At 46.0% G+C, this 25794-nt stretch overlaps 1 long non-coding RNA gene across 3 annotated transcripts in view; it reads left to right on the top strand.

Annotated features, from left to right (window-relative positions):
* LOC147272781 (uncharacterized) overlaps positions 1–25794 on the top strand; it is a 156100-nt gene that overhangs the window by 36358 nt on the left and 93948 nt on the right. For all 3 annotated transcript variants that reach the window (XR_015115977.1, XR_015115975.1, XR_015115976.1), the window contains 4 exons: positions 19881–19932; positions 21223–21371; positions 21492–21542; positions 21744–21820. This is a non-coding gene — a long non-coding RNA (uncharacterized LOC147272781). The remainder of the gene's footprint in view (positions 1–19880; positions 19933–21222; positions 21372–21491; positions 21543–21743; positions 21821–25794) is intronic.

Here is a 25794-nt window from a genome sequence, read left to right on the forward strand (position 1 = left end):
AACTCAACATTTGGCAAAAGTGTCAAGTGTTGCTGCCTTGTTTGCATGCTTGAAGCATTTTGTTTGTGCTAGCAGGTCTATATCATCCAGTGTCAGTAGTGGCTGAATGTGAGGGGGTGTTATGAAGGGGGGCCATGGGATGGGGGGGTGGTCTCTCTATTTTGGCTGAGGTAATCCATCCATTGTGTTAAACTTCTTCATCTGTATCAATTCATTGAAAACACACCGGCCCTGTGGAGTGAAACTGAGCCTGCCCGCTCCTTTCTTGACAGGGCAGCGAGCAAGAGAGAGAGTACCACGGGATGGGGGGAGCTCGGGTCCGTGAGGGGGAGGCGGGGAGAAAAAGGGGGTAGTGGACCATGGGAAAAACACAATCCCTGGCCCCTCTATAGCACTTGTTCCACCCCACTTCACCCGCGCACCCACCCTGTGTGTGCCACTTGTCACTGACCCTTGCAACCCCCTTCTCATTCTCCCCGCGCCTTTGAGCCCGGCTCTCTCCGGGCTGCAGATGTGTGTCAGCCCCCCCTCCCTGGACCTGTGGACCTCTCAGGCCCCTTCCTCTACCTCTCATACCCAGGGATGGTGAAGCGTGGTGGGGCAGAGGCTGCGCCCAGACCCCTGTATCCAGTCCCGCTAAAGAATGGAGCAAGAAATAAGGAATAACACTGAGGATCCTGTTTCTTTGTGTTTGCACAAAGACGAGACAGGCTGGGGCAGGAGAAGGAAAAGTGTGTGTGTGTGTGTGTGTGTGTGTGTGTGTGTGAGGATTATTGCTACTGGTCTCGGTCACTAGTGTCAACGTTCATTAAAAAACATGGAAAAGAATCATCACCACACACCATTAGCTTGTCATTTTTAAAGACTCCTTCACAACCATCAGCAGGAACTTCTCCATTAGTTATTCTGCTCCCTCTTCTTCCGCCTGTCACTCACTTTTGTTGAACCATTGGATTTAATCTGCGATAATCAATACCATTGATTAATTCTTAACGTGCTATTTGTTGGGCGTGTTAATCTGGAGTAATTACAGCAGGATGAGTGGCAGCGTGTATATCTGGGTGGCCCTGTGGCAGTGTTAGTGGCACACTTTCAGCATTCAAGCTGTTAAGCAGCATTTGATGCTTCTTTTCCGTGGAAAATGTAAAAATAATGGTAATTGCGCCAGCGCCGAGGGATTTCTGCATTTCCCCCAAACTCATGACACAGCACTTGGTGAAATGCAAATCTGCATTACAGCATCGCCCGCTTTTTTTTTTTCTTTCTTTCTTTCTTTTTTTTTTCCTTATGTTAAGCTCCTCGCTGATGCTAAAGCAAGCCCAGGAGTCTTCCGAGGGAGGAGGAAGGAGAGAGGCAGCCAGCAGGGGGAGGTAAGACAAAAGGAAAAGTGAGCAAGAGCAAGAGGGGAAGTGGGGAAGGACAGGGGCGGGTAAACAGAGGGGGAGGGTGTGCAGGTGGGGGGAGAGGAGCTCTGCTGGGGCTCCTATCGATCCCATTGGTTTTTGGTGGTACATCATGCATGTCCCTGTTGAGTGGCAGCATGGCCGGACCCTCCCACTTTTGATGGCTGGGTGAGAGGAGGGCAGCGTGGGGGTGGGGGGGGGGGCGTGCTCTGGCCTCCCCTGCATCCAGCTGAGGGCTCAGCGGGGAGTACGGCACTGTAAATCTGCAGGGAGCCGACTGTAGTTTTACACCGCTGACCTTTTGGAGGGTTCAGTCGGCTCACGTCTCCTCGACTGACAAACACGGCTGTTAGAGAGGATTAACATACAGATTTTATTCAATTTGGAGGGAAAAGTCTCAATATTTCAAAAACGGGGCATTTAATTTGACAAGGGGATGTTTCATGGCTTGAGGACAGCTGATTGATTTCAGTCAGATTAAAGGGTGAGATAGAGTTTTGGTAGTGTGTTTGCTCCCGACACAGCGCCCCCCCCCGGTCTGGTTTTAGGTCTGCTTCTACACGGGACGTCACTGACGCTCCTGACTGAACCAGTTCTTCCCCCTGACTCCTTCATTTCTGAGCAGATGGGGACAAAGTGCTTGTAAGTTGAGCAGCATCCACCTGAAGTGTTTACGATAAATAAAAGATGGCGGAGTTCATCTCTGGTATCTAAGTGTTTATAAGTTCAGTCTATATTTAAGCCTCTCGCTGCTGCAGTACTACTACCGCTACTACGTTCTAGCAGTAATACAGCAGCTGCAGTCAATATTCCGTGCATGTTGTGCAGAAGGAACTTAATTGATTGAATGTTTTGTGGTTCTGCTGCTACATTGAGAACGTGTTTTTTGGGGGGTTTTGTTTGTTGTTGTTTTTTTCATCTTCAGGCTCCTAGTTTGACCTGTAATGACCTCGCAGGACCTCTCAGGGCCGCTCTGAAATTAGAAAATAAAAAACTCAGTTCAGCTGTTGAAACAGGTTTAATTTGGCTTTTAATTAATCGTCTTTCCTGCTTGTTTTTATAATTATCCCCATCTTGTTGGCTTTATTTTGACTGCTGGCTTTTATTGCATTGTCATTAGTTTCTATGTAAAAGCACTTTGTTAGGAAATGTACAAATAAATTGGCTTTGTTTTCTCTGATAATCTAACAAATGCCACAGCACAAAATTGAACTTGTTTGTCTCCTGATTTTGGAGTTATTTCCCTAAAACTGATAAATGCTGATCTTAAATTGAGTACAAATAATCAATTTAAAATATATAAATTATTTAATCGTCAAACATGCATATCTTTGTGGTATTTTTATGTAATTATTTAGTTTTGATGGCGTTTTTCTGTTTGTGCAAATTGTGTTTACCAAGTTCTTCTCTAAATGTTTTAGTCGACAAATAATCTTTTGTTTTTCTTGATTCTCACTTTCTGCCTGCATCAACAGCGTACAACACCACAAATGATTTCTAAATTGCGGAACCTTCTTTTTTCTTTTTCTCCCTTCTTCTTCCATATAGTCAAAGTGCACATTAGCGCTCCTTTCCTCCACCTTAAAAAACAAGCCACTTGCTATTATTCCCTACTTTACAGAATCGTTCATTAGTGCAAACAGGAAGTTTGAGCGGAGCTTTGTGAAAGTTTCCGTTTCATCACAAATCCAGTGTAAAATCTGACTTTTCACATCAGTATTACTTTGCATTCTGCTTGCTGTCAATCACCTGACACCCAAAGGAAGCAACAGAGGAGGAATCAGTCAGTCACACGCTGATTTACAAACTCTGCTGTCACATTCAGGGCTTTTTATTTAGAAGGTCTTTTTTAGCCCGGCACCTACTATTAGATGATATTTCCAGCTGTTACCCAAAAGAAAAAAATCATTTTAAAATGTTTTCAGTGAGCAACAATATGTTTGTAGAGGTGAGTCACACTCGCTGGCTTAGCGGTGGTGGAGGGCTGATCAGGGAAAGTGTCCAAGGGCCCTTCAGTTGGCTCCGCCGCCCTGAACTGCCTCCATGCGTGCACGAGTCTCATTTCCCTGAGACAAGACGGATAAAAAATAAAGGATGTGGTGTTTGATGGGGATGGAGGAGAGGAGAGGTTGAAGGGGGGGGGGGGTGCTACTATAGCTGTCCGGTGAGATCCGCTCACAGCTGCCTCCCCTCCTCAACGGCTCCTCTGGTGAAAAGGGCCCTGAGTGGCGAGCAGATCCATTTCAGCGTGGAAACCCCACACGCACAAAGCTCTGAAAGCTGCTCTTATGCCACGTCTCGGTATCTCTTACCTGTTAGCCCGATTAATTATTCCCCCAAGTACAGGAGCCAGGGAAAGGGGACACCGTGGATGGTCCGGCGAGATAGGGCTGCACTCTCTCCAGATAAAGAGTGGGTGGTGGAGGGGGCATAGAAGAAGAAGAGGGGGAGCGTTGTCTGTCCTTTTTTGCTCCCAGTGTACAGTAGGAGCCTTCAGTCTCCAGCAGCTAATGTTCTAGAAAGTTGCTCTTACAATGTACCCACACTTTCTTAGTCACAGGCGAGTGAGTCCACAGAGCCGCGAGCACAGTTTCCACCATCCCGCCCCTCATGTATCAGCTCACGGGGCCGCATGCAGGACACGTGAAAGACCCCCTTATCCCTTCTGATGAAAAAAGTTGTGTTGTTGCCGCCGGTGCTGATGCACTCGCTGGAGCATGGCGTGTGGACGGCGTTTCCGGCGGGAGAAGCGTTTACGCAGTGACCGTTTGAAGACGCCACTGGCTGCGTAACCTGAATGTTGTTTTTGTTTTTTTGTGTGTGTCAGCAGAATTTCATTTGGGATGCATTCGACTACATCCTCGATGTGAGCGCCCACTTGCACTTCCTGGTTATGCAGATCAGAGGTTTCCATGGCTATCAATCAGCCAATAGCGGCGCAGCTTCTGGGAGCAGTGTGTGGAGAGCGCGGGGTCTCTGGGGCGGCCTGTCTTTTTGAACAAGGCCAGACACTTCACAGGCAGGGAGAGGGCCAATTAATTCTGCCGGGGGCGACGCTCCTAGGTTAGCATTTGCTTTTAGGGAAAAATTGGCGCTTTGTATCCTCAGTAAACTAGCGAGGCTCCCCCTGTTTTGACTGGCTTGGCAGTTCCAGGAGTGATGTCATGGGGTTCAGGCTGATTAGTCGGGTGTGCCTCGTCTTTTTTCACAGGGTCAATGCTCCACTGTCTGTGTGAAATTAATTAAAAGCTGGCTGGGGTTAGCGTCCGCACTAATTTCAGCTCGTCACCAACATCTGCTGGGGAGGAAAATGAGGGGATCCAGGCCCGACGTCAGTGTGGATCCGAGGTGAAACCTGAATTTACAACCGCGGAGTCTTTGCAGTTGCTTCTTAAGACCCCTTTATTTGTCGACAATGTTTGCTTTTAATCACCCACGAGCAGACGATACAGTGTTGGATACCCATAATGCAATGCAATTTGTTTTCTCAACAAAATTTCATGTCAACACTCCAAACAAAGGTGATCATGTGATGTCTGTTGAGTGAAGGTTTAGAAGGTAGAGACTCGGCACCTTTGTTGAAAACTTCCCTCGGTGTGCCGCCGTTTCCTCCCGCGTCACTCCCTCCTGTCTGGGCTGTGATTGGTCCATCATTCAGGTCTGCTACGCAAAAAGAAAACTCTCTTCGCAACTAAAGTACTTCTCAACAGTATTTCAGAAGGCTGTTGAGGAAATGATAAAATATTTCGGCAACTATAGTCGCTGCCTTGAACCGGGGCCTCCATACGGCCTTACGATCTGCTGGTATATAGTTTGCACATGTCGTGCCACCAGCATGTACCGCGGCGTTTAAGGCTTCACCGTTGTTTCATGTGTTTCTGCGGGCTTGAACGGTTCTGCAAGAGGAAACTTCATCTCCTTGAGCCGCGTTGTCCACATTAGTGAATATATCAAAAAATATTGATATGAAACATATTTTTCAGTCAAAAACTCTCATATCAAACGTATTTTTTTCTGAAATGAACGATGCCAACACTGCATTACTTGCGAATTCATTAAAGTCATTCAGGAAATGAAGAGACGAGCTTATTGGCGTATGAAGGCAACAACAAAACACTCGTTTCGGTGACCTGATGTGAAACATGACGACACTCCAGTCTTTAGGTAAAGAGTGTACTGCTGGTCGTCTTCCCTCTCTGATCCCAGTTTCATAAAGCTACCGTGACTAGAAGTAGCCCCTGGTGAGCCATGTGGTCTGAATTTAGCCATCCTTTATCTTCTTCTCCCATCCAGCTTCCTCCTCCTTACGCTGGTCCTGCCTAAGTGGTTGCATACATACATGTGTCTTTAAAGCACCGAGCAGGAACACTGCAAACCGGAGATGGAAGAAGGGCATCTTGGGTATTATATGTGTCTCAGTACCTCTTTGCCTCATTATTTCTCCAGCTAGGATCCTTGTAGGTCAGAGTCTCCTCAAGGTGACCAAGGTTGATCATGTTTGTTTACTCCGTTTGCCTTTTTAACATGGAAACCAAGTTAAGAACAACAAAACATCCTTCACTCGCCAAAGCCAGATCTTTGATTTGGCATATCAAAGAGGAGCCCGATCCCCAGGTTGCCGTGGCTCCCAAGGTCGCAGACCTGTTTCGCCTGCATCTGATTGGCTGCCACTTCAGCTGTGCTGCACATTTACTCAACTTCATTAGCTGGAAAATGTATTGAGCGAATTATCAAAGTGCTTAAATAAAGAGGTGTTGAGGACTATAAATCATGATGAAATAGCAGCCAATCCTTTAACTGCTCACGTTTTGTTGTAAAATGAAGGACGCTCACAAAGTCATGGAAATGCAAAGATACCCACATTATGCACTTTTGTTGAGAAGAAAGTTGTTTGCATTTGTGTCTGGCCAAAATATCACTGTTTAGAACAGTGGGTCTACAAATGACCCACATTGCAGACATGCAGTCATTTTCTGAGGGTGTCTCAAACTGGAATGGAGCCCCCGCTTCAGCTCTGCCACCCAAATTACTTATAGCAGCCTGTTTTTTCAGAGGTGTCGGCTCTTGTCTGGATGAGAAACGTGCGGGCGGAGGGAGCCGCTGGTCCTCCGATGGATTGAAAAGGGAAAGTTGATATCATTCCCACTGTTGGCTGCGAAGGGCCCAGAGGTTTGCCCTCATGGGGGGTCCTGAGAATGTCAGTCTCACTCCTGCACTAGAGGGCCCCCACTCCCCCCTCCCCCCTCTCCTGCTGCTGCAATTTTTTCCACCTACATTATCTGTAAATGTCACTGGGAGTAAAACCAATAGCACAGGGAGAATTTATCAAGGATGTATCATGCCCTATAGGGTAGAAGGTGCTCCACAGACGCATGTAAACCAGCGGGAGGGATTCTCCGCTCAATTATGATGTCTAAATGTTTCTTTTGTGCTGGGAAACTGAACTTGATACACTGTCAATATATTTGTGTTAATGTAAAAACTCGCACGATAACGTTAAAAATATCCAGCATCTTTGTTTACTCTTTGAAATGCAAAAAAATTCACAAAAAAAAAAAAAGTCTCAGTATGAATCATCTTCCTTTTCAACAGATCCCGACGGAATAGCAATGAAATGATCCCACCCACTGGTACGGACCATTCACGGAGCTGTAAACGCCAAAAGTGGCCCAGCTTCGGCCCAAATGTCGGTTCGTTATGTTTAGACACACAAAACTTTTGAGGAGTGCTTGGAGAATGACGCAGATCAGATGAGAGCAGTGACGCATGGTCAGCGGTCTCTTATGGTCTCTTATGGTCCTCCAACATTCGCCGCAGCCCAGTGAGCTTCTTCCTGTGCTGATTTTTGTGAAGTAGATTCCCGCTGCTCTCCTGTTAAGTCACATTCCCTGGACGACTCCGACTACTGCTAGCATGTTTGAGTACATCTGAAGATGAACAAGCCTCATTCAAACTGCAGCTTTATGAAATTTGACACGGTGGAGAAACAGTTGCGTGAACTGTGAGCTGAAGGGAGGCGTGGGATGTGACAGATCTCTCCTGAAAGCCTACTAACACCTGGTGGTTATGGGTTTGGACAGCAGACGTGTCATATTGACGGCCTCCCCCTATACTTCAGCAGCACCCCAAGCTCCGGCTTTTGTGGATTTTTTCAACACTCTGAAATTGTCAATCGAGTCAGTGGCCTGGACAAGCTCTTTCTTTGTGACGCCGGGGCTTTAAAATGGTGCCAACCAAGCAGCATGGACCAAGGATTTGAAAAAGGCACAATGAGCTGGAAAAAAATCCTAGCTACCTGGGAAACAAAACCAGGGGCAGGCGAGAAAATGTCGAAGAAAGAGAAAAGGGTATGGGTGGGGGTGGGGGGGGGGGTTACACACTGAGCCTCCCCTCCCCTCCCCTCTATTCCCCAGCCAATTCCGAGTCCTCGGAGTGAGCGGCAGGCATTTCTAGTCTTGAGAGGAGTGACAGAGAGAAAGGCAGGGACAAAAAAAGAGAGAAAGTGAGAGCCCGTCCGAAAGGGGGGGGGGGGGGCGGGAACAAGAGAGTGGCAAGGGGGAGGAATGAAGGGAGAGCAACTTGAATCGTTGTCATCAGCTCCGTCACATTGAATAGGCCTAATGAATGCAAGTGAGTGCTGAGGAGCCATGGCCAGCTCTATCAAGGCAGGTAATACCGCCCAGATTTAATTGGGAGCAGGTATTGGAAGGGCTGTATTACTTTAATTGGGTAGGGGTTCTCTAAATGGAAAAGACAAAGTATAATAGCCAAATTGTGGCGCACAATAGCACTTAGCCCGGGATTGTATGCATTCGCTAATCTGCCCTGGAATGAGGCAATTCTGAACAATTTTCTCAGTGAAACCAGCTGCAGAAAGCTTGTCCCCCTTTTTGTTCTCCCTTGGGAAAATGTAAGATTGAAACAGAAAATACCTTTACCCGGGCAATCATTTGCCACGTGTGGAAAGCGGATACAGCAGTGAGTGGTGGAAAAAAAAAAAAAAGGAAAAAAAAAAAAGAAGACAGGGGGAGGGAAAGGGGAATCTTTATCGCTGGGAGAATGGAAGGCAAAGGAGATAAAGCGGGGCTCAAAGTGGGGCTTGTCACGGTCGCCAACAGGAGAATAAAGTGATGACATTTACAGTGACAGATGAGAATGCAAGGGAGAACTGCCCACTATTTAGAGGGAGGAATCTGATATTTAACAGACATGGCCTCTGATAATTAGCGGCGGACACATATTTAGTGGGGGGCCTTGTCATTATTAATGACAGGCTGAGCCACTGATATCCAGTCGATCTTAATGAATGGCCGGCCCTGCCAGGATCATACGATGATGCACCACACCTCCTGGATGCTTTACAGACTTCCTTCTCTCTCTCTCTCTCTCTCTCTCTTTTTTTTTTTTTGCACTAAAGTTTGTCTGAAAGAAGGAAATCAGTGCAGTTCTAGGACTCGCTGTGGACAGGAAGTGCTTAGCAGCACGTTGCCACATTATCCCAGCATGCACTGTGCTGGTGCGTTCAGTCTTGTGTATCTTATCATCGAGGGAAATGGAGGGAAGAGGAGCAGAGAAGTTGAGGAAAGACTTTTTTATCGCTTTTCAAGTCTGCGAGGAGTGGGGGTGGCAGGGGAGCTAAGTTGTACAGTAATTGTGGCGGTGAAGTGAGAATGATTGCATTTTATTGTCCATTGTCCCCACAGGTTAGCGGCAGCACGGTATTGTGTATCCTCTGGGAGGAGAGGGCGAGGTTCCCTCCTCTAGCTCGGCTCAGGTGCTTTTAGCCTGAAAAGCTGGCTGAGATGAGGGTAGCAGCTGGACACGGCGCTCGCTAAAAGGACGCCACGCTGGGCCGACGCCGCACTCGTCACTAAGTTTCTTAGGACAACAGCAACATGTGAGCCGGCCTCGCTTTGCCGCCACAATCTTCATCGTGGTGTCCCAGGCTAGCAAACCTTGGCATATTGTTTGAAGGCTAAATTGCTCCCTGCGAAATGCACCCTCTGCTTTATTGCAGGCGTCTCCTCCATTAAATGTGTGGGTATTGTGTATGGATTACAATAGCTAAGAGGAACCCAGGGACAGCTTAACCGTTCGGAGAGTGCGAGGGGGAGTCTATAAAAAGATCGGAGAGTAGCTGAGGTTTTGTCAGGAGAAGCCTGCTCACTTTCCCACCTGGTGAGAAGACGAGAGGGTTTTAGCGACACCGGCGCGCTTTTTTACATTCGTTTTTGGACTTTATTAGATTACAGTCCAGGCATTCCTTCGGGGGAAAGTCTTGATTAACTTGTAGCATGTGTGTCTAGCAATTAGTTACACTCTGCAGCGGGTAATCCACTGGCATCGGAATGACTTACTAATGATATGTAATTAAATGATGAATGAATATGTTACTCACATGTAATGCAAATTGGAGCGAGAGCACACTTTGGAAATATATCGCGCTCATATTCTTGTTAGATTAATTGTGCAATATATCAAATCCTTTTGGCAATGTGTTTGTTTATTTATTTTCTGATCAAATCTGACCACTCCGCCACGGTTGCATTCAAATGCGTGCAGCATGCGTCTCTCTCTCTCTGCACGGGTGCTGTTGCTGTTCTTGCTCTAACAGTTAGCTGTACAGTATTAAGCAACGTGAGTGAGTTTATGTGAGTTTGACAACCAGGCTGACCAAAGGGTAAACAACGATGCACATTTCGACGTCTTCCTTCCTCACTTAAACAACCGGCCTCCTAAGAAACGAACCAGCCAGAGCCCTAAATGCTAGAAGAGGACTTCTATTGACGTCCCATTGACAGATGCACTCCAGAGGCTGTTCAGTAAGAAGGACCAGAGCCACACATCTGATCGATGCACTGTGAGAAAGTTCTGTCTGGCTTTGCTGTCCACAGATGACCAAAATGCATTATTTGATTCACTTGCAAACCTATTGTCAAGTACCTTTTCCTGTTACACGTACATCAAGTTGAATATTTGATGAGGGGAAAAGGTGTGAGACAGCATCCAAGCTAAGAACCGGAGCACCTGTTCGTTTAGGCTCATGAGCTGCTTGAATGTCTGAGAATCATTGGATGAAATTTTCCCAGTAGAGCCCGACTGGAAAAAAACCCGACCAGCTCAATCCATAACCCAGCGTTCAAGGAAGACCATGAATGGCCACTAAACTCAGCAATACGTGCTGATTCATGTCATTGGGTCGTTCCAGCTCGGTGTCGCCGTCTGTTTCTCTCCTGGCATACAAAACAAACCGTGACCAAACCTTAGGCTCGCTGAACCGTGTCACCGCTCCATCTGACGGACCACCGTGTCGGCTTCAGCGTTGGTTTCCCTGCAGGCCTGGTCCCAGGATGACATGGGCAAGCTAGCCACCTCCGAGGAGCAGCAGCTCTCGTTCTTCATATTCTGTGCATTATTTACGCTTTGTCTGAGGTGCAGGACTGCACGTCGGTCGGATTTAACAACAGAAATACGAATTAGAGCGTCACACCAGACTTGTGGGTATTGTTTTACGTGGATATTTCTGCCAGACATTCATGCACTGTGGGAATAAAGTAGGACTGTATCTCAGCATCATACCATACCAGCACATATGGACGTGGATGAGGGGGAAATCTGTGCGCTATCTTTCTCAGTCACTTGACTTTTTCCAGACAAAGCTTTTCACAAGTCTCCCTCACATCCACATCCCACATGTCATTCCATAGCACATGTTGCTTTCAATGACTTCTTTACGAATCGCTTATTTCTCACGTTTAATGAACATTGTTCACACCTGGCATAAGGACAATCTGCCGTACAGATGTAGGTTGTTGCTGCGCTGCTGCAGCTTCTGTTTGGACCAACGATTCAAAAAGGTGTTATTTTGTTGGAGGAGGATGTATTTTTACACCATCAGACCATCAAAAAGCTGGAGATGTGAGAGGAGTGATGGCAAAAAACACTCCCAGTATTTCATTGCGTAGAAATGTAATTAACTGCAAATGAACTGGCACCTGATACTTCAAAATGGGACCAAAGCAGCGCTTTGAAATTTCGACTTTGTTATCTGCTCTTTAAAAATAAAAAAAAAGAAGAAGAAGAAGAAAAATCTTTTTTAGTTGATTATTCGTTTAAAAACTATTTATTCGATTCATCTTTAAACATTTTCTTTCAATACACATATTTTTAACTGATATCAGCATCTGATTGAAGCAACGGAAAAACATGTCAACAACAAAACAGGCCGCGATTGTCCTACTTTAAGACTCCTCCTTCCAATCAAGGATGAATTATGTCCTGATCGGTTCGACTGTGCCAGAGGCAGGAAGAAGTGACCAGTGAGAATGACCTCCATTGGCGTTTGTCTAGCAGCTGTAGAAATTAAAACCACGGGAGAGAAGGAAATCAGATGATGGCAGCATACCATATTTTTGATGGATGCGTTTTTTTCATTTTTTTCTCTCCCAGCTAACTGTGAAAACCTTGTCCAGAGCCACAACAGCCAGTGGTGCTCAAAGCCCACTCTGTTGAGCTCCCTCCGCTGAGGTGGAGGAGACGGCGGGCGCACATCCATCAGCAAGACGCAAAGATGAATCGGTGTGATTTTGTGGAGGGGTTTTAAGAGTTGGAGGTGGCGAGAGTCGGGTCTTAGATGAAATGATAAAGTACGGTAGAGAGATGAAAACAAATGGGGCCAAATGAGTAATCAGCCTCTGGCTTCCGCCTCTCTGAGAGTGTATGCAGATGTTTGTCGAGGTAACGTGAGCGTATTTTTTGGTTGGGGGTGGTGCTGATGGCGGTGTAATTTGTTCTGTCTGACGGATGCATGCTGTGTTGATGAGGTCGGGGGCCTCTGTCCACTTCCAGTATGATTCCAGTGTGGGTTTTCAGGGCCCCGCGTGGCTGTAACGTACCCCGTCTGCCATTTGAGCCCACGGAGGCCTCCACCGGTAGCGCTTCAAATGAGATGAATAGATATCACACACACACACACACACACACACCTCTGGCAAACAATGTTTCCTTCACTCACTTTCTGGGCCAAGTCAGAGGAATTTCTCCTCTCCCCCCAGCTGAGCAACCTGGGCTCTCGTCTGGTGTCAGTTATTTCATGGTGACAGAGAGTTAGGCCGACATGTGTTAGCGCTGAACCTTCCCTGCAGTCGAGTCTGCCGGGGCCGCACTTGATGGGAACAGACAGCCAGGTAGATCCACCGGTGCGATAGAATTCAACAGAGGACGTCTTGGCTTCCCGGAGGGTTTCGTCAGTGGAGGCTTTTCAGGGTCCCCCAGAGTTGCATCACTCCTGCTACGGTGATGTACAGTAACAGATAGGAGTCCATGAGATGGAGGCTGCAGCTTATGTGACGGAGGATGAGCCTGCTGTTGAGAAGTCGCTGATCCTTTACGGACAAACGGACACAATGTTAGATTGCTGGCAGTTCTATGAACATGCTATCAAAAACTAACTTAAGCTGCATCATTACTTGATATGTTTGGCCACCTGGGGGCAAGAACCTCCTTATTACAACATGCTGGCAGGCTATTGGCTGTTTTGAATGTAGAGGAACATGGAGCAGCGCCGGCTGTTGGCGTGACGTTCCCTCTCCTCACACCGCTGCTCGCTTAAGGCTCAAAACTCATTTCGACTCCCACAAAAGTACAAGAAGCAGAAAGTTTTTGTGCCTCTTAATTTCATCACATGAAAGTAAAACTTGGGGAACGGCTCTGCGTGGGCTAACTAGCAGTGTTCCAACTACTGCTTCTACATGTATCAAATGATGTCATCCACAAAGTCCAAAGCGTTGCTAAGAAGATCTGAGAAGTTTCAAAATGGTGATAAAGTGCTAACTGCTCTGGTTCACTCCCCTCTCTCTCCCTCCGCCCCCTCGCGCTCAGTGAGTAATGAAATCATCACAGTTCTGTCCGTAGAGAATAATCAGACTCATGTTTATATACATTTCAGAGTGTGTGTGCCTGGCTGTGCATGATTCATAGCTGGTTGGTTTTCCTCCCTCCTGGTGCTCCGTCCTCCTCCTTCCTCTAAGACGTGGACATGGAACAGAAGGTTGCTGGTTCAAACCTGCTTCAAACGCCTTTAATCAAGTAACGTATCTGCTGCCGGATGAAGGGACTGTGGCTGCGCAGGTGTGCAGTCGCAGCGGGGCTCGGCTGGGACCGGAATCCGTTTGACTCCTGGAATAAATGAAGGTTTAAACGCAGAGCTGTGTGTTTGTGGCTGTGTGTCTGTCTGAAGGCCACCTGCCTGTGAGCGGGTCCTGAGGTGGGAGGCGGTGGTCTCGGCGAGGTTAAACACAGCATTGACTCACAGACATCCATGCAGAGGATGAGGGCAGCAGTGGATGAGTAAACCTGTGTGTGTGTGTGTGTGTGTGTGTGTGTGTGTGTGTGGAAGTTGGCCGGGGTCATAGCCAGCAGCAAGGTTAATGCAGAGACCCTCACACACATAGCTGCTCTGCTTTGTCCTTCTGTCTCAAAGAGGGAGACGCAGAGACACACAGACACAGGTTCAAAGCTGGAAAACTTTTATTTGAAGTGAAGGCAATATTCTCGACGTCATTAGGCCGGACACTTGGCTCCCAGTCCTGTGGAGCCTCTGTTACTTCAAAACTTCAGCTAATAAGAGATGGTATGCAGTTTGTCATGTATTGTTGGAGAAAAGATGGCAGTGCTTTTATGTTAAGGAAATTACGATTGTTTCTTCAACGTCCCGGTGTCCGTGGCTTGTTTTGCATTTCCATACAACGCCACGCCAGATGATCAAAACGCTCGGCTCTGCTCTGCCAGTGTGTGACAGAGAAATCATACGGTGAGAGCAGCGTCTCATCAACATGCAGCGTTTTGTCATCGCGAGGATGGATGTTGAGTGTGTGCCGGCGTTGTCAAGAGACGTACACCAGGAGACGTGAAAGACGGCGCCAAGTACAGCTGATGGCGACGCGGTGTGTGTTTTGTGGAGGTTTTTGGGGGTGTGTGACTGAAGGCTTCAGCTGTGAACACTGGAAACGCGTCGTCATACTGACCGGACGCCACACCGCCACCACGGTTGGACTGCACTCCGACCGGCGGCTCCATCCACGATTGCAAACTGTTTCCTAAAAGGTCTGGACTTCCTTGAGTCGCCTGAAAAAAATGTTGGTGATAAGTTGTCGCTGTTTGCCAGTACGCACATTCCCGTAGCTGAACGCACGAGGACAACAAGTGGAAAATAAACGGCCCGATGCAGTGATCCCCTTTAAAAGCTGCTCCACATTCCCCGCACAACCTTAACCTTTGTGTCTTGTTTGGACAATGCTTTTAGTATGATTTATAATCTTTATAGATGTCCTTTTCCGGAATATCAATCTCCCTCCACTGCCCTTTATTTAGCCATTCACCAGGATCCAGAAAAAAGGGTATTAATTAAAATAAGAGCCCCCTGGATGTCATCACATCACTAAAACAGATCACAATAGAATATTTATTGGCAACGCTCTCGCACAATAGTTTTTTATTTTTTACCCACGGTAAAGTTGAGCTGCCATAACCTTGATTGTTGGCAAACCCCCCAAACAAACAGCTCAAGTTTGTGAGTTATGATCGATGCCTTGACAGCACTTTTACCATCAATCAGTGAGCAGGCGGGTTCGCTTTAGTCCAGCCAGCGAGCCAGTTTATGACATGATGACATATTAGCCTGAAGGTGGAATCTGGGCAGTGACTCAGCGCCGTCTGCAGCGCCATCGTCTCTGAAATATCTTCAACCTGCATCTGAATTGAATCCCCTTCAGTTTAGATTACGTTTGATAAGCTGGTAAAACCCAAAACAACATGTTTGACTTAAATAACACAGAACAACTGAGCATCTCACAACTTCATTAGACAAAATGACAGATTTCATCAAAAGAGGAGACGCGCTGGAAGCCCCGCTGCTGATTCTTGTAATTCTGTTTATTCACTACAGCTGTTTATGATTTATTTATGTGAAACAAACTTAATAAGAATAAATGGGAATAAAACACACGCACGGTTCAGTAAAGATGCAGGACTTTCCAGGACTTGGGATCACACTTAGTTTTACAGATATTAAAGGCGGCGCATGCCAGCGACACTTGTGAAACCGACAAACCGACCAAAAACTGCGCAGGAAGTTGCGGTTGAGAGTCTCTTGGAGTCTCTTCTGCTGAGGGGCCCCAACGTTTCCCTTCAAGGGCAAAAGCAGAAACATACTGGCTTTGAAAAACCTGATTCATGAGGAATCCTGCAGATTGAAAGATGTTGTTTTGGGTTTTTTTCTACATCGCGAAAAGAAAACAGTGATTTACTGTTGGACTCGGCCCTGGTTATTGCTAACATACCATCGGTTTGGTGACGCTTCCTGTCCCGCTCACTCTGATTGCCTATTCTGGGATTTTCCCATCACGGTCCCATTTACACCGCTGTTTTGCCATTGAAAAGCCTCCTATCCAGTCGGTGTGGAGCCGTCTCGTGCTACCGTGGCAGATGATAAGCTACGGCCAGCCCTGCAACGCCTGCTAATGATGGGTCAGAACCAGCTGGACCCAAAACCAGCCCCATTATCCTCGAGAGCGCGCCAGGTTTTAGACAACAATCTCTTGTCTTATTTACAATGATTGATTAACGTTACCATTAAAATTCCTCGCAGTTTTGATTAATATTCCCTTCTTGTCTGGAGGTTCCAAACCACCCATGATGACATGGAAATAAATAAACATGCACCGGAGCACCGGAGACAAACGGCATCCACCCAGGATCTTTGGCTAGAGAGTCAAAGAGAGAGAGAGGGAGAGAGAGAGGGAGCACTTCCCATATTTCTGCTGCTGATTGACAAGGCTGACATATGGAATAGTTCACCTATTCCCCAGTGACAGGAAGATGGGGGAGAGCGCGTGGAGAGGCGGGTAAACTTGCCTGCGAGGCTGAGCGCCTTTTTTTTTTTTTTTTTTTTTTTTTTTTAGATTCATCGCTTCTGATCAAAAGGACTCATATCTCCCCTACTAAATTTAGCACCAGTGGCAATTAGTGGTGGAGTCACACAGCCACTCCAGGAGCAGCTGACAAATGGTACCTTAACAAGTTGGAGATGTACGCCACAGTTTGATGGATTTGTGTGTGTACAGCTGAGGGGAACTGACTGGAGTGTTTTTCTTGCTGTGTGCATGGTATATGCGTGTGTGTGTGTGTGTGTGTGCGTGCGTGTGTGCGGATCAGCTGCAGCTTGTGTTGGTTAGTGAACCTCAGACTGGGCTGTGCATCCATGTTTGCAGCTAAATTACATTTGTATATACATCTGAAACAGCTTGGCAATATTCCCAAATCCAAGGGCTGTTTTTCTCAATGTGACTTAAACATTGTGTGTGTGTGTGTGTGTGTGTGTGTGTGTGTGTGTGTGTGTGTGTGTGGGTTTGGGATTTTTTTTTTTTAAATTTATTTATTTTTTGGGGGGCTGCAGGGAATTAAGACGGGCATTTTGAACCTTTTTTGACTTTTGAGTGAGTCAAACACGAATAAATAGATACTATGAATGTATTTTTCATTTAAATAGAATAGAAACTTATTCCCACTATTGCAATTTACAGCAAACATTTGCTTCTTAAAGAAGTTGACCTAAATTAAAGACGTGAAACTCTCTTGACACTGCTCAAGGAAATTTAAATAGGTGGATAAATAAATCACTTGTTGTTGTTGTTTTTTTTTTAGGTAAAAAAAAAAACCTATATTCTGTTGTTCATTCTGTTGTTACTTGAGAAATTCCACGGATGTCAGAGGTTCTTTATGAAAGTGACTGCAAGGAAAATAACCTCATCGGCGTCGTCAGGTGAGCTTCAGGCAGGAAAACCTCTCAGTTGTGGTTAGAAGAACATTGTTGTTTGGGGTAAAAGATTTAGAAACTCTTGTTTGTTTGGCATACAAATCTGTTAATCCGTAAATATCATATTTACTTGTAAAAACACGTCTGGTGATAGCCGTGATGAATGTTGTTGAACCAGGGAATTTGTTTCCGCCACTATAAAGAATCCGATTTCTGTTGTTTCCATGGTGCCGGCGTGTATTTTTTTTAAACACATTTAAGACACACATGTAACATGTTAGACATTTCTGTGAGATCAGGTCAGTCACACAGTCTTAGCTGGTTTACTCTTTACGCTAATCCGGCTCAATATTGGAAACATTCAGCATCTTGAGCTCTTTAGTAACACGAACTCTCGCCATCTTTTTCCTATCAAACGTCTCTTTTCTACATTTTTTTTTTTTTTTTGGATGTAGCTTTACATGCTTTTTAGACAAGATTTAAATTCATGCGGCCTCACGCTAACCTCACGACACACACTGGAGTGTTATCACATGACAAACACAACCAAAGCCACAAACGAGGAGGGAGAGGGAGCTCCAATGAAGGCCGGGGCTGAATCTGCCTCACCACATGGTTCAGTTTGGACCATTAATGTGAAAAACCCTCTTTTTTTATGAGATAAAAGGCTTTTACTTATGTAGTATCACTAATTATTAGTTTTGTTGTCATATTTTAGTGCAGATGGTGTAAGAAGAGAAGAGGGCAAAGACATTTTAACAGTACAATATGCTGATGGCCACTATTAGGTTTCGGTTATGGCCTTCCAGGGAAAACGGTTATGGGGCCCCACCGTTCCAGACAAATGTGTGTTCATGCATCCTCACTGCAGCCTTTAAAACGCTTGAATTTTATTCTTGTCAGATAAAAATAATCTGCCTAATTTGATGTGTGTGTGTGTGTGTGTGTGTGTGTGTGTGTGTGTGTGTGTGTGTGTGTATGAAACTGAATCTTTCTCCATCTCTTATTCACCTGAAGTGTGAACGGGCTGCTACACCAGCTTATGAATTGTTTTGTTGCTGCAGCATGAAGTCGATGAACTGCCCTTACATCATCCTGACTTAACACACACACACACACACACACACACACACACACACTCTCTCTCTCTCTCTCTCTTTCTCTCTTCACATGGCAAGCCCAACCTCCTGAGAGAGGAGGCAGCTAACTGTCTCAGCAGAGGAAATGAGCTATCTGCTCCACTTCTCTCCCAGGCGCACACACACACACACACACACACACACTCCCCGCAACATCTTTTAAGACCCTGTTTGTTTGTATGTTGAATCCTTGCATCTGGCTGCATCCCGTGCGGTGAGAGAGTTTGACCTTAAGCGTCTCCTCCCTCTTTACAGAGCCAGCTCTCGTGTACGTTCCCGGCCGTCGAGATATAAGAGGGTAAAATATCCACCGACAGCCCATCACAGTTCACGGCTCTTTGTTTATCCATTAATAATTGAGCATAGCTGAAGACAATACAAGATGTGTGCTTGTGTGAATGCGTACATTTGAGGTGGGATGAGAAAGCTCCCTGTGACTCTGAGGGAAATTAACCCTTGCATCTTAGTTTGGGATAAACAGCCGTTTCTCTTTTGAAGTTCACACACAACAGGAAATCTGATTGGTTCATACGTACGTGTATATGTGTATGTGGCGCAGTACATGACGAGACGTACGCCGTAGCTGCTCTCAAACTCGCATAATTTCCCACATCTTCTGGTTTTCAGTTGCTTCTTTTTTTTACTTTTGCGTGACAGTTGCTAACCTCCAACTGCTAACCTCCAGGAGCTAACCCCCAATAGCTAACCTCCAGTAGCTACCCTCCAGGTGCTAAACTTCAGTAGCTAACCCCCAATAGCTAACCCCAATAGCTAACCTCCAGCTGCTAAACTCCAGCTGCTAAACCCCAATAGCTAACCTCCAGTAGCTAACCCCCAGCTGCTAACCTCCAGCTGCTACCCTCCAGTAGCTACCCTCCAGCTGCTACCCTCCAGTAGCTAACCTTCAGTCGCTAACCTCCAGTTGCTACCCTCCAGCTGCTAACCTCCAGTAGCTAACCTCTAGCTGCTAACCTCCAGTAACTACCCTCCAGCTGCTACCCTCCATCAGCTACCCTCCAGCTGCTAACCTCCAGCTGCTAACCTCCAGCTGCTAACCTCCAGCTGCTAACCTCCAGCTGCTAACCTCCAGCTGCTAACCTCCAGTAGCTAACCTCCAGTAGCTAACCTCCAGTTGCTAACCTCCAGGAACTACCCTCCAGTAGCTAACCTCCATCTGCTAACCTCCAGTAGCTAACCTCCATCTGCTAACCTCCAGTAGCTAACCTCCATCTGCTAACCTCCAGCTTCGGTCATTTTGTTTGTATATTTTCTTTCTCTATCAAGAGATTTGATGCCTAAACCAAAACAATTAGCTCGAAGGCACTGAAAACTCCATCAAGCCGCTCACACCCCTCCTGGGGTATCGGTCCATGATAAGAGACCCTCCTCAGATCCGGGTGGTCGGTCATGAGAAGAACCTGTCTACCTCCCCCTGCTGCTGTTCCTTTGTTTGCATTTCTTTAACGCTGTTTTTTTTTTTTTGGGGCTTTCTAATATTTTCTTTACCCCTCTTGTCTGCTGCAGGATGATGAGGAGGGAGATGTGGGTGGGGAACCGTCTTCAAACCCTCCTCCAGGTAGGACCCCGCCCACAGACTCACTGTGGTGCATATTTACTCCTCAGTGTGAAAAACTGTGTGTGTGTGTGTGTGTGTGTGTGTGCTGTGGATATGTGTGATGGGTTAAGTTTGGATGAATATAAAAATAACTGGTGCACCTCTGTTTTCATTCTGTACTCCTATAATCCATTCCTCAGAGACAAACAACCAGAGGTCAGCAATCCTTTTTAAGCAATTGTTGGTTGCTTTTTTGCAAGACGATCCACAGGAGAGTGCCAAATCTATTGCAAATCATTTGGGAAACAATTAAGATGTGTTTATTTTCCTTTTATTTTTTCTCTCTAACGTGTCCCCACCTCACCCCTAAAAAAAAAAAAAAAAAAAAAAAGTAATTACAGTCGTACAGAGGAACGTTTCCAGGGTTCTGCCATCGATGGAGAAAGTGATACCGAGTCTAAGCCCGAGTTGATTTACTGTTTTGAGTTCACATCTAAGCCGGGTTTGTCTTTACCTCTCTCTCCTCCAATTATACGGACCTTTTAGACATTTTTCCCCACAGAGCACTCGCTGCCAGAACAAAGTCGAAATTGTTTCCCCCTCGGAGGCGGCCCTCGAGTGAGAGTCTCCCAACGCTTCTGCACACACAGAGACAGAAAGAGGGAGAGAGGGAGGGAGGGAGGCGAAGACTCCGGTCCTCTGGGGGCTTTCAGCTAAAATAAGTTGTGCAGGCGGGTGGTTCAGACAGGAGGAGAGTTTACTCAGGAAGATGGACAGGCAGGAAAGATAATGAATGTGATTGCTGGTTGCCTCTGTTGGGATGCCACCACTGCTGACTGGACGGCACAGAAATAGAGGCCCAGTCCCAGAAAGTTGAGTTTTCAGTCCCGCTTTTACCTCATGAGCTCGTTTTGGCAAAAGTGCCGGATTTAGCTCTTCGTTTTGAATTCGGATGACGACATGAGGCATGCGTGAAGGAAGACTTCCACGTGTACCTGCATAGAGTAGGCCACTCGTGGCTCCCCAGCTCAGCTTGATTTTACCGGCTTGTTCACTACGTATCACGAACACGTGCGTGCTGAGAAAGTAACTTCAAGCGAAGGAGGTTTAGTCAGGTGATGCTGAAAGAGCCCCATGTCTTACCTGGTAAAAATCACATGAAAAACATTCAAGAAAATATATAATTGACTGACATGCGAAGATTGTAAGGTGAACAAAGGGAAAGGAGGGGTGGGTGGTCGTAACTGCACTTCAGAAAAGAGACAACATTAACTTTACACTTCCGAACTTTTCCTTGTGCTCTTTGTTCAGGAGAATTCCTGCTGAATTAAGCTGAGGCTAATGATTTGAGCTCCCCTTTGAATCCTGATGGATACGGCGCTCTCCTACCTGTTGTGTGCAGGAAAAGCCAAGCACGGCTACCAACGAGACTCTCGTGCAGATTTGGAGTCGTAAATAATGTGAGTATCACGTTGATGATCACGGCGTCACGTGGAGCACGTGGTGACGTCACCTTACAGTGTCACAGGTCGAGAAATCCGGATGAAGGAAGCGACTAAATAAGTCTTCTCTCCCGCCAGCAGTCCGGCACAACCTGCTACAACGGAGCTGCCGCCGCCGCTGCTGAGTGTGTAAGCATCAGAAAGACAACACAAAGACACGCCGCCACTGAGTAAATATGACTAAAACAATGTATGGTTGGAAGAAGTCACTCTTTCATCAGAAATTAGATTCTATAAGGTTTGGACAGGCTGTTATTTTTCTTGGTTTGTGTTTGCATTTTACGTCTAATTCACTGGTTTTCTCTGCAACTGTCTGTCACGTGTCTATAGAAATCCACCCTCCTGCTTACCCATCAACATGCCAAAAGACAGCCGCACAATCTGTGGATGCCACTTCCTTTGATATGGTAAAGCAATATTGTACTTCATCTCTCTTTTTATTTGCCCATTTGTGAAGGAGATGCCATTAGCAGTGTATTATGCTCCTTTGGCGAGGGAAAAAATATCTCCAAAAGGATAGTCGGCGGCTGTCCGTATCCTGCAACGCCTCATTAGTGCATTGCCTTCAAACAAACGTATCAACAGTGTTCTGAGCTAATAAGCTTTTATATTCCCAGGCTATATGATGTAGAAAGAGGCAGAGCTGAAGGTCACGGGTGCGTTTGAATGCAGCAAGTGGCTCCGTGAGGGAATGATTTATCTGGAATTATTGCTGTGCTTTGCTCTGGAGAGTTGGCTATTGATGTGTGCGGTTGAAATGGCTTCTTCAAGAGGGGGAGATAGGGAGTGGGGACACACACCGCTTCGCTATCATCAGCCGGACACAGTCTCCTCGCCCGCTCTGTCAGCCTCTCATCTGCTTCATACATGCAGCCTTTGATACACACACACACACACACACACGCGCACACACACGGATGGACAGACAACATGTAGAAAGGTAACCAAAGGTTTTGGGAGGTTTCCTTGGATCCTAATTACTGGCGTTTTAGGTCATTTTGGGGTAGTTTAGTGCTACTTTTCTAGCTAAATGTGACATTGCATGATGCAGACAATGTCACACAGAGACGTGTCCTGGACAGCTACATTTGTAGATATCCCAAACATCAATCGTCAAAATCTATTTTAGATCTCCAATGCCTCAGAATTAAAGAGCAAAGACACTTTTTTTTTTTTTCCCTTTCTCCCTCCCGAACTCCACTGAACACACACCAGTCCAGCACAGGAGGCATAAATTGATTTGACCATTTTAACAGAGGCAGTGTTTTGTGCGTGCGTGTGTGCGTGTGCGTGTGTGTGTGTGTGTGTGTGTGGATCCCCTCGACTGCTGCCAGCACCTCCATAGAAGGTGTTGAAAGGCACATTGGAATATGTAGAAATCCCTTTTTCTGGCATAGATTTTTTTCCTGGATTGGCACAAAAAAAAAAACCAAAAAAAAAAAGGTCTTCTGGACGAAGTCTGCACGATTTGGAAGGTATTTATATTTTGTCTGGTATTGCAGTTGCACTATGAGTCACAATCGTATTTTTTGACATTATTTATCTCATTTTTATTGGACAAAAACAGTTTATCAGAAGAACGGTGGGATTTTTGTGTTGTTTGTTATTGAACAAAGATGCCTCCTTTAGTCCGCGGTCGCACAGTATTTTTAATTGAAAATGCTGTTTTGTCACATGATAACATATTTCTGCTAATTGTTGAAAGCCATATTGCAACACCGATTCATTCTACAGCCCTGGATACTAAACACCGAGTATCTTTTATGACTTTTTCCTTTAACACTCATTGGATGGGGCTTGAATATCGTTACCTGCTCACTCAATGAAGCCACTGTGAATTCCAGTGTCAGCTAATTGCCAAAATCTATAAACTCATGTGGGGAGACGTGGAGTCACAAACGACACATAAACGTAAAAACATACATCCCTCTCGCCCCTCCTGATCATTTAGAATCCACATTAAAATGCAATAATGAGTGAGGTAACAAACTAATTATCCCAATTAGCTCACTGTTCATGCAAGCCAGCTCAGTGTGTTATCATCAGACTATTCCGACGGCGTCCTCTGGGGATTGCCGGCTGCTCGTGCACACAGTCGTGACCACTTTTCCCCACAAAACATCTGGCCGCGCTCGACGGGACACCGAGATTTGTTTCATCTTCTGTCTTTATGATTTAAGATTTCTACCTCCATGTTTGCTTCTGCTTTCGGGAGCTCAGTTTTATTAAAGTTATACAGGTTTTCAGGCATCCCCCCCCCCCCCCTTGTGTTTATTTGAGTGTTTGAACGTGTAGTCCTGGTGGGATTCTGGGAGTCGGAGTACTGTCAGGTCTAATTGCCGTGTGGTGTTTGGTAGGGAGACGGGTCTGATTAGGGAGGAGGTGAGGGAAAACATCATGTCCCCGCTCTCTCCTCTCACTGTCTCACCCATTTTCTTTTTCTTCAGCTTTTCCTCCCCCCTTTATTTACCCCCCCCTTCCCTCTCCCATCCTCTCTCTCTGACTCTCTACATGACTTCACAGAATGATGGCAGTCCTGCATGGCTCATTAACTGGCAAAGAGAGACAGACAGACACAAAAGGATAGGAGAAGAGTGAGGGGATGTAGAGAGGGCAGCCCACAGACTTCTCAAACACAGGTTACCACGGTGCTCGCCCGGCGTCTGTCGACTACATCAAAGCCTTTAGATGCCAGTCGAGGGGCAACGCGAGCTGCCAAATGAGTTAGGAATATAGAAAGATCAGAGATAGGAAGGAGTGGGTGGAGGAAGTAGCCAGGGCCAAATGACTGCCATATATTTAATTCATACATTGATGTATCAGATTTGATCGAAAACGGCATTTGTACTGTTTCTGTTTTTCTATTTAAGAAATCTGTGCGAGGTGATGCAACATTGATGGTACCTAAACCAGCATCAGTCAGACATGCGTGTCATCAATCAATTTTATTTATTGCCAATTGTCGTCACTGCTTGAGCCCGACTGTTGTCTGTTTTTGAGCCCCGTGATGATTTAAAAGTGTCAGTTCCCTGAAATCTCGCGTGTTTCCTGAAGGTGTTTCACAACAAGTGCCTGTAAAATGAAACAGCAGCAGGACTTGTTCACCGTGCCGAGGAGCCACAACTCCGGGAAAAATGCCAGGATTAAATCCATACTTTGAGCGTGATTCCAGGAATGCAGTCGAGGAGTTATTATACACGACATTAAGTAACTTATTTATCAAGTTGGATGCCTTGGCTATCATACAACATATTCATAAACAAACTGTGAATTGGAGAAAACCAAACCCTCAGCCCTGCATGAGAAGCTAAATGCCAGACGTTCCTTTTCTTCTCAGTGTAAAATGCAATATTTAACCATGATGGTGAGGTCTGATCAGGTCTCGGCAGGGAGTTCCAACACACGTGGATAAAAGAAAACAGCTGTGAAATGAAACGGCGTGGGATCGCCGCAGCGATGGCTGCAGACGTCCCCGAGTCTCACGCTTGGTTGACTTTTACGTGTATTAGGTCTGAATTACAGTGGGTGAGTTTTCATGCAGGTGCTAGCATGAAGAGTCAATAGCAGTAACCTTTATTTCAGATTGTTTTACATGGAAAACAGTAAAAAAAAAAAAAATCAGAGGTTTGCGTGATCCTCTATGCAGATGATCCTGGGCTGTTTAGCTGCGCCGCGGCTGGAGAGGATCCATATTGAATGGTTACTAATAGTTCTTCAGCGTGGTTAAAATGCTTTGGAGAGACGAGGCAGCGTTGTGTTCAGTGCTTTGTAAACCTCCTCCTAGATGAGAAGAGGCGAGAAATCCACACAGATGTTATCAGCACGCTTGTGAAATAATCATCACAAGATCTTTTCCTGTTCTGAGTCACGGGGTGAAGGATAACGAGAGACAAACAGAGATGGAGAGGAGAGCAAAGATGGATGGTAGCAAGAGACGAATAAAAAAGAGAGAAGTGCAAGGCTTCAGAGAGCAAGGGTGAGAGTCTAAATCTTTCATCCTCTCCCTGAGTTCAGAACGAGAGAGAATTGTGGGTTGGATTATCGGCACTAAGCCGCAGAAGGAGCTCAACTATAGCTCTTCTCCTGTCCTGAAGACAGACAGGCTCTCCACCTGACTGGCTGCCAGACAGAAAAATCTGCAATCATGACTCACTGGCCTCTGAAAGGCGTTATTGTGCACCTGAGGGTCATTTAATTTGCCATTTAATTTCCTCCTTGAATAGAAGAATACAGTATCTATTTCTCCTGATCATGAACAGCAGCACCGCTGTCATCTCAGAGCAATAATGATCTCAGTCAAAGCAGGGAAAAAAAAAAAAGAGTCTTGGGCTAATTTTACAGAGTTCTGGTTTTTCTTTTCCTGCGATGTTATTTGCGAACA

The sequence above is a fragment of the Aulostomus chinensis genome, chromosome 1 (assembly GCF_037954235.1).
Source record: "Aulostomus chinensis isolate RoL2024-O1b breed Wild chromosome 1, RoL_Achi_v1.0, whole genome shotgun sequence".
Lineage (NCBI taxonomy): Eukaryota > Metazoa > Chordata > Actinopteri > Syngnathiformes > Aulostomidae > Aulostomus > Aulostomus chinensis.